Source organism: Phocoena sinus, chromosome 3 (genome assembly GCF_008692025.1).
Source record: "Phocoena sinus isolate mPhoSin1 chromosome 3, mPhoSin1.pri, whole genome shotgun sequence".
Classification (NCBI taxonomy): Eukaryota; Metazoa; Chordata; class Mammalia; order Artiodactyla; family Phocoenidae; genus Phocoena; species Phocoena sinus.
The window spans coordinates 79,770,064-79,780,219 of record NC_045765.1 but is presented as its reverse complement, the minus strand read 5'-3'; positions in this window follow the sequence as shown (position 1 = coordinate 79,780,219).

Sequence of the window (10,156 nt, the reverse complement as noted above, 5' to 3'; positions counted from 1 at the left end):
GAAAAGTTTCCACACACTAGGAAGCCCCTTCACTGGTGGGGACAGCGCGGGGGGAAGCTTCGGAGCCACGGAGGAGAGCGCAGCAACAAGGGTGTGGAGGGCAAAGCGGAGAGATTCACGCACAGAGGATGGATGCCGACCGGCACTCACCAGCGCGAGAGGCTTGTCTGCTCACCCGCCGGGGCGGGTGGGGGCTGGGAGCTGAGGCTCGGGCTTCGGAGCTTAGATCCCAGGGAGAGGACTGGGGTTGGCTGCGTGAACACAGCCTGAAGGGGGCTAGTGCGCCACAGCTAGCCGGGAGGGAGTCCGGGAAAAACTCTGGACCTGCCTAAGAGGCAAGAGACAATTGTTTTGGGGTGTGCGAGGAGAGGAGATTCGAAGCACCGCCCAAACGAGCTTCAGAGACGGGCGCGAGCCGCGGCTATCACCGCGAGCACTAGAGACGGTCATGAAACGCTAACGCTGCTGCTGCAGCCACAGAGAATCCCGTGTGCAAGCACAGGTCACTCTCCACACCTCCCCTCCCGGGAGCCTATGCAGCCCGCCACTGCCAGGGTCCCGGGATCCAGGGACAACTTCCCCAGGAGAACGCACGGCGCGGAGAACACACGGCGCTCCTCAGGCTGGTGCAACGTCATGCTGGCCTCTGCCGCCGCAGGCTCGCCCCGCACTCCATACCCCTTCCTCCTCCGGCCTGAGTGAGCCAGAGCCCCCGAAGCAGCTGCTCCTTTAACCCCATCATCCGAAAAATGAGGCTGTGGACTTTGGAGCAAATGTAGACTTGGGGTTTGCTGTATGCGCCTGACTAGATTCTATTCTATCCTATTTATCTATTTATTTATTTATTTATGGCTGTGTTGGATCTTCATTGCTGCATGCGGGTTTTCGGTGGTTGCGTCGAGCGGGGGATACTCTTTGTTGCGGTTTGCGGACTTCTCATTGCTGTGGCTTCTCTTGTTGCGGAGCACGGACTCTAGGCACGCGGGCTTCAGTAGCTGTGGCTTGCGGGCTCTAGAGCACAGGCTCAGTAGTTGTACACACAGGCTTAGTTTCTTCACGGCATGTGGGATCTTCCCGGACCAGGGCTCGAGCCTGCATCCCCTGTACTGGCAGGCGGATTCTCCTTTTTTTTTTTTGCGGTACGCGGGCCTCTCAATGTTGTGGCCTCTCCCGTTGTGGAGCACAGGCTCCGGGTGCGCAGGCTCAGTGGCCATGGCTCAGGGCCCAGCCGCTCCGCGGCATGTGGGATCTTCCCAGACCGGGGCACGAACCCGTGTCTCCTGCATCGGCAGGCGGACTCTCAACCACTGCGCCACCAGGGAAGCCCTGGCAGGTGGATTCTTAACCACTGTGCCACCAGGGAAGTTCTGGCTGACTAGATTCTGAATTTTATGTTTATCTTAGTTTTTAGTGCTTGTTATCATTGGTGGATTTGCTTATTGGTTTCTTTGCTCTCTTTTTTAAAATTACTTTTAATTTTTTTTATTTTAGTAATATAATTTTTTATTTTAATAACTTTATTTTACTCTTTTTTTTTCCTTTCTTTTTCTCCCTTTTTTTCTGAGCCATGTAGTTGACAGGGTCTTGGTGCTCCAGCCAGGTGTCAGGCCTGAGACTTTGAGGTGGGAGAGCCGAGTTCAGGACATTGGACCACCAGAGACCTCCTGGCCCCACATAATATCAATCAGCAAGAGCTCTCCCAGAGATCTTTGTCTCAGTGCTAGGAAGTAGCTCCACTCAATGACCAGCAAGCTCCAGTGCAGGACATCCCATGCCAAACAACTGGCAAGACAGGAACACAACCCCACCCATTAGTGGAGATGCTGCCTAAAATCATACTAAGTTCACAGACACCCCAAAACACACCACTGGATGTGGTCCTGCCTACCAGAAAGACAAGATCCAGGCTCATCCACCAGAACACAGGCATGAGTCCCCAGTACCAGGAAGCCTACACCACCCAATGAACTAACCTTACCCACTAGGGGCAGACACCCAAAACAACAGGAACTAAGAAACTGCAGCCTACAAAAAGTAGACCCCAAACACAGTAAGTTAAGCAAAATGAGAAGACAGAGAAATATGCAGCAGATGAAGGAGCAAGGATAAAACCTACCACACCAAACAAATGAAGAGGAAATAGGCAGTCTACCTGAAATAGAGTTATGATAGTAAAGATGATCCAAAAATCTTGGAAATAGAATGGAGAAAATACAAGAAACGTTTAATAAGGACCTAGAAGAACTAAAGAGCAAACAAACAATGATGAACAACACAATAAATGAAATTAAAAATTCTCTAGAAGGAATGAATAGCAGAATAACTGAGGCAGAAGAATGGATAAGTGACCTGGATAATAAAATAGTGGAAATAACTATCACAGAGCAGAATAAAGAAAAAAGAATGAAAAGAATTGAGGACAGTCTCAGAGACCTCTGGGACAACATTAAACACACCAACATTTGAATTATAGGGGTCCCAGAAGAAGAAGAGAAAAAGAAAGGGACTGAGAAAATATTTTAAGGATTATAGTTGAAAACTTCCCAAATATATGGGAAAAGAAATAGTCAATCAAGTCCAGGAAGCACAGAGAGTCCCATACAGGATAAATCCAAGGAGAAACATGCCAAGACACATATTAATCAAACTATCAAAAATTACATACAAGAAAAAATATTAAAAGCAGCAAGGGAAAAACAAATAACATACAAGGGAATCCCCATAAGGTTAACAGATGATCTTTCAGTAGAAACTCGGCAAGCCGGAAGGCAGTGACAGGACATATTTAAAGTGATGAAAGGGAAAAACCTACAACCAAAATTACTCTACCCAGCTAGGATCTCATTCAGATTCGATGGAGAAATTAAAACCTACACAGACAAGCAAAAACTAAGAGAATTCAGCACCACTAAACCAGCCTTACAGCAAATCCTAAAGGAACTTCTCTAGGCAGGAAACACCAGAGAAAGAAAAGACCTACAAAAACAAACCCAAAACAATTAAGAACATGGGAATAGGAACATACATATCAATAATTACCTTAAATGTAAATGGATTAAATGTTCCCACTAAAAGACATAGACTGGCTGAATGGATACAAAAACAAGACCCGTATATATGCTGTCTACACTTCATACCTAGGGACACATACAGACCGAAAGTGAAGGGATGGAAAAAGATATTCCATGCAAATGGAAATCAAAAGAAAGCTGGAGTAGCAATATTCATATCAGACAAAATAGACTTTAAAATAAAGACTGTTACAAGAGACAAAGAAGGACACTACATAATGATTAAGGGATCAATCCATAAGAAGGTATAACAATTGTAAATATTTATGCACCCAACATAGGAGCACCTCAATACATAAGGCAAATGCTAACAGCCATAAAAGGGGAAATCGACAGTCACACAATCATAGTAGGGGACTTTAACACTCCACCTTCACAAAGGACTGATCATCCAAAATGAAAATAAGTAAGAAAACACAAGCTTTAAATGACACATTAAACAAGATGGACTTAATTGATATTTATAGGACATTCCATCCAAAAACAACAGAATACACTTTCTTCTCAAGGGCTCATGGAACATTCTCCAGGATAGATCATATCTTGGGTCACAAATCAAGCCTTGGTAAATACAAGAAAATTGAAATCATATCAAGTATCTTTTCTGACCACAATGCTAAGAGACTAGATATCAATTACAGGAAAAACACTGTAAAAAATACAAACACATGGAAGCTAAATAATATGCTACTAAATAACCAAGACATCACTGAAGAAATCAAAGAGGAAATCAAAAAATACCTAGAACCAAATTACAATGCAAACATGATGGCCCAAAACCTATGGGATGCAGCGAAAGCAGTTCTAAGAGGGAAGTTTATACCGATACAATCCTACCTCAGGAAACAAGAAAAATCTCAAATAAACAACCTAACCTTACACCTAAAGCAATTAGAGAAAGAAGAACAAAAAAACCCCAAAGTTAGCAGAAGGAGAGAAATCATAAAGATCAGATCAGAAATAAATGAAAAGGAAATGAAGTAAATGATAGCAAAGATCAATAAAACTAAAAGATGGTTCTTTGAGAAGATAAACAAAATTGATAAACCATTAGTGAGACTCATCAAGAAAAAAAGGGAAAAGACTCAACAGAATCAGAAATGAAAAAGAAGTAACAACTGACACTGCGGAAATACAAAGGATCATGAAAGATTACTACAAACAGCTATATTCCAATAAAGTAGACAACCTGGAAGAAATGGACAAATTCTTAGAAAAGCACAACCTTCCGAGACTGAACCAGGAAGAAATAGAAAATATAAACAGACCAATCACAAGCACTGAAATTGAAACTATGATTAGAAATCTTCCAACAAACAAAAGCAGAGGACCAGACAGATTCACAGGCAAATTCTATCAAACATTTAGAGAATAGTTGACACCTATCGTTCTCAAACTCTTCCAAAATATAGCAGAGTGAGGAACACTCCCAAACTCATTCTACAAGGCCACCATCACCCTGATATGAAAACCAGACAAAGGTGTCACAAAAAAAGAAAACTAAAGGCCAATATCAGTGATGAACATAGATGCAAAAATCCTCAACAAAACACTAGCAAACAATCCAACAGCACATTAAAAGGATCATACACCATGATCAAGTGGGGTTTATTCCAGGAATGCAAGGAAATATTGATTCTTCAGTATACACAAATCAATGTGATACACCATATTAACAAACTGAAGAATAAAAACCATATGATAACCTCAATAGATGCAGAAAAAGCTTTTGAGAAACTTCAACACCATTTATGATAAAAACTCTCCAGAAAGTAGGCACAGAGGGAATTTATCTCAACATAATAAAGGCCATATATGACAAACCCACAACCAACATTGTTCTCAATGGTGAAAAACTGCAACCGTTTCCACTAAGATCAGGAACAAGACAAAGTTGCCCACTCTCACCACTATTATTCAGCATAGTTTTGGAAGTTTTAGCCACAGAAATCAGAGAAGAAAAGGAAATAAAAGGAATCCAAATCAGAAAAGAAGTAAAGCTGTCACTGTTTGCAGATGATATGATACTATGCATAGAGAATCCTAAAGATGCTACCAGAAAACTACTAGAGCTAATCAATGAATTTGGTAAAGTAACAGGATACAAAATTAATGCACAGAAATGTCTTGCATTCCTATATGCTAATAATGAAAAATCTGAAAGAGAAATTAAGGAAACCCTCCCATTTACCATTGCAACGAAGAGAATAAAATACCTAGGAATAAACCTACCTAAGGAGACAAAAGACCTGTATGCAGAAAACTGTAAGACACTGATGAAAGAAATTAAAGATGATACAAACAGATGGAGAGATATACCATGTTCTTGGATTGGAAGAATTCAATATTGTGAAAATAACTGCACTACCTAAAGCAATCTACAGAGTCAATGCAATCCCTATCAAACTACCACTGGCATTTTTTTTTTTTTACCACTAGGACAAAAAATTCCACAATTTGTATGGAAACACAGAAGATCCCAAATAGCCAAGGCAATCTTGAGAAAGAAAAACGGAGCTGGAGGAATCAGGCTCCGTGACTTCAGACTATACTACAAACCTACAGTAATCAAGATAGTATGGTACTGGCACAAAAACAGAAATATAGATCAATGGAACAGGATAGAAAGCCCAGAGATAAACCCACACACATATGGTCAACTTATTTCTGATTAAGGAGGCAAGAATATACAATGGAGAAAAGGCAGCCTCTTCAATAAGTGGTGCTGGGAAAAATGGACAGCTATATGTAAAAGAATGAAATTACAACACTCCCTAACACCATACACAAAAATAAACTCAAAATGGATTAAAGAACTAAATGTAAGGCCAGACAGTATAAAACTCTTAGAGGAAAACATAGGCAGGACACTCTATGACATAAATCACAGCAAGATCCTTTTTGACCCACCTCCTAGAGAAATGGAAAATAAAACCAAAATAAACAAATGGGACCTAATGAAACTTAAAAGCTTTTACACAGCAAAGGAAACCATAAACAAGACAAAAAGACAACCCTCAGAATGGGAGAAAATATTTGCAAATGAAGCAACTAACAAAGGATTAATCTCCAAAATATACAAGCAGCTCAGTATCAAAAAAACAAACAACCCAATCCAAAAGTGGGCAGAAGATCTAAATAGACATTTCTCCAAAGAAGATGTACAGATTGCCAACAAACACATGAAAGGATGCTCAACATCACTAATCATTAGAGAAATGCAACTCAAAACTACAATGAGGTATCACCTCGCACCAGTCAGAATGGCCATCATCAAAAATCTACAAACAATAAATGCTGGAGAGGGTGTGGAGAAAAGGGAACCCTCTTGCACTGTTGGTGGGAACGTAAATTGATACAGCCACTATGGAGAACAGTATGGAAGTTCCTTAAAAAACTAAAAATAGAACTACCATATGACCCAGCAATCCCACTACTGGGCATATTCCCTGCGAAAACCATAATTCAAAAAGAGTCATGTACCACAGTGTTCATTTCCAGCACTATTTACAATAGCCAGGGCATGGAAGCAGCATAAGTGTCCATTGACAGATGAATAGCAAAAGAAGATGTGACACATATATACAATGGAATATTACTCAGCCATAAAAAGAAACGAAATTGAGTTATTTGTAGTGAGGTAGTTGGACCTAGAGTCTGTCATACAGAGTGAAGTAAGTCAGAAAGAGAAAAGCAGATACCGTATGCTAACCCATATGTATGGAATCTGAAAAAAAAAAAAAGTGGTTCTGAAGAACGTAGGGCCAGGACAGGAATAAAGATGCAGACATAGAGAATGGATTTGAGGACAAGGGGAGAGGCAAGGGTAAGCTGGGAAGCAGCACGAGAGTGGCATTGACATATATACACCACCAAATGTAAAGTAGATAGCTAGTGGGAAGCAGGCGCATAGCACAGGGAGATCAACTTGGTGCTTTGTGACCACCTAGAGGGGTGGGATAGGGACTGTGGGAAGGAGACGCAAGAGGGGGGAGGATAAGGGGATATATGTATACGTATAGCTGATTTACTTTGTTATACAGCAGCAACTAACACAACAATGTAAAGCAGTTATACTCCAATAAAGATGTTAAAAAATAGTATGAGTATGTTTTCTACAGATGAGGAGGAGGGATGCAAGGGCACGAACACATGAAATTCAGGCAGGCTGTTAGGGAACGAGAAATGACAAGAAGTGGGAGGAGAGATTAGAGAGGTACCCCAGGAAGAGAACTGAAGGCCTCAATGCTGTTCTAAAATATCCCGCGAAGGTGATATGTATATTAAAACAATTCTGCCAGATGAAAAATTTTTTATCCTTCTCTATATGATTGACTTCAGAGAAAGTAAAAAAACCAGATTCACCGTTTTTCATTTGGAGTTTGTAACCCCAAGTGGGCCATCCATCTACATTATCCAGCTTGGTCCTCCTTTTTATTCTCTGGATATCTGACTATTTTCAGACATCTGATTCATTTCTGAAGAATAAAGATTTGTTGCAATTAGAAATACTCAGAGGAACGTACTGAGGACTCTAGACAATCTGAAAAAAATATTTTCAGCATTATAGAATTGATAGTCTTTCTAGGTAACTGTTAGGAAGAGGATAGCATTCATCTGTATGTAAAGGCTCTGGTTCGTGTAATCAAAAGTCAGCTTAAATAGATGAAATTGTTCCTTAGTCAAGATAAATTGTATTCTACCACTTCTTGATGAAAGGATGCATTACAGTTCTATATGATTAATTGTTTTGAAATGAATTATTTCAGAATGGCTTTGGTCTATGTATATTACACAAATATGTGAATATGCATGTGTATGTGTAAACAATTCAGAAACCTGAAAATATTAGCTTTATATATATATACACATACATACATGTATACATATGTATGTGTATGTATATATTTATTATAAGGATTTGGCTCCTGTGATTATGGAGGCTGACAAGTCCCCAGATCTGCAGTCAGCAAGCTGGAGCCCCAGGAGAGTTGATGGTGTGGTTCCAGTGCAAAGGCCAATTGGCTTGAGACCCAAAAGAGTCACTGTTTCACTTCGAGTCCAAAGGCAGGAAAAAATGGATTTTTCAGCTTGAAGACCATCAGGCAGGAGAAATTCTCTCTTATTTGGGGGAGTGTCAGCCTATTGTCCTACTCAGGCCTTCACCTGATTGGATGAGGCCCGCCCACTAGGGAGGGCAATTTGCTTTCCTCAGTCTATTGATTGAAATATTAAAAACATCCAAAATCACCCTCACAGAAACACTCAGAATAATGTTTGACCAAGCATGAACCTTGTGACCTATTCAAGTTGATGCATAAAGTTAACCATCATATCCACTTAGAAAAATGTGACCTAGATGGAAGTCAGACCACCTCTATAGGACCTGAGCTTTTCCTGAATTACTTACTTTTTGCTCCCAACAAATTTGCTTTCCAGGTTGTTCACCTGAGCCAGTCCTGCCTGCTCCGTTAACAGAGTCTGAAGGGCTTGAGGCCAACCAGAAGACTCTTCATGGTGAATCATCACCCTCTGTTGTCATCTGGGGTTCCAGGATCTGGCACCATCATAAAGGTACCCAGAAAGATAGGGTGTTCACCGCTATCTGGCAGTGGCTTCCCTGTGCTCCCCTCCATGGCTAGCCTGCTGCTTTGAGAAACGTGGTCCTTTGGGTGTAGAGGAAAGATGAGTGAGGCTGGAATCAGGAGACTTAAACCCTAGTTCTGCTCCAATTCTTTGTTTCCTTAGACAAATAACTTTGTAGTCTCTTTTTCTCTATCTGTAAAATGGGAATACCCACAGCCCTCATAAAATTTTGTGAATCTTAAATTAGCACAAATAATCAAAAACTATACAAATGGCACTTCCTGTTATTAATTTTTAGTAGCTAGAACTAAAAGCATTTGAAAGAGTCATCAACTTATCACTATTTTTACATTGTAATGACTGTTTGGACTGTGAACTCCTGGAGGGCAGAAGCCAGACCACACAGTTGTATAGTAGCTAGGCAGGCATCATCCACAGATATACGCTTAGTACAAATGTAGCTGATGACAAAAGAGTAGTTCTCTGATCTTTTTCAATTGGCTTAAAATTTCCTTATTTATGGCACACTAAATATATCTTCCAGAAATAGGACTGCCAGATAAAATTCAGGATGCCCAGTTAAATTTGAATTTCAGATAAATAATGAATACGTTTTTAGTACAAGTATGCCCCATGCAAATCATTTGCTTTTTATCTGAAATTCAAATTTAACTAGGCATTCTGTATTTTTATTTGTTAAATCTGGCAACCTATCCAGAAAGGGAGTTGGCAAACTTTATGTTAAAATTGAACATTAACATTTTCTTAGGTGATGAATATTTGAAATATATGATATGAAAAATATTATATTTAAGAGTTTTTAGTTGTTCATACATCTGTTTGGCATTTACTTAAAAAGCTAATGGACCTAAGTATATGTTATAGCCTTATTAGTTTCATTCATACGATGAGGACAATAATATTTAATGTACAGGGCTGTTTTGAAGTTTACCAGGGATTACATGTGAGAAAGTTCTTGGTAAACAGACCCAAAAACAGAGTCTCAGAGAAGCATGAACGTTGTTGTCTTTGATTGAGTTTCACTGTTGCCATTTATTGCTGTGTGAGCTTGGAAAAGCTACTTAACCTCTCGGTGCCTTGTTTTCTCATCCATAATATGAGGATAATAATAAAAGTGACCAATAAGATTTTTATGAGAAGGAAAAAAGAAAATGCATATGCAGTGTGTAGTGCATAATAAAGCACTTCATATAAACGTTAGATTGTATTAAAAATCTAGAAACTGTCCCTTTCTAGAAAGTCGCTAATACGCGGTAATGGGAAGTTATGGACCTGACTCCAAGTATAAGCTCCTCCTGTGTCTGAGGGTTCCTTAAAGCAGGGCACGTGTTGCTCTTGCGCCATCAAGTGCCCAGGCTGTGCTGTTGGCGGGAAGCGCTAATACAATGGCGCTCGTGCTTGGGGTTCTCGCCGCCAGTCTTCTTCATGAATACTAAGGATGGTGACTCTCTTCCTACTCTGCACGCGTCATTACAGGC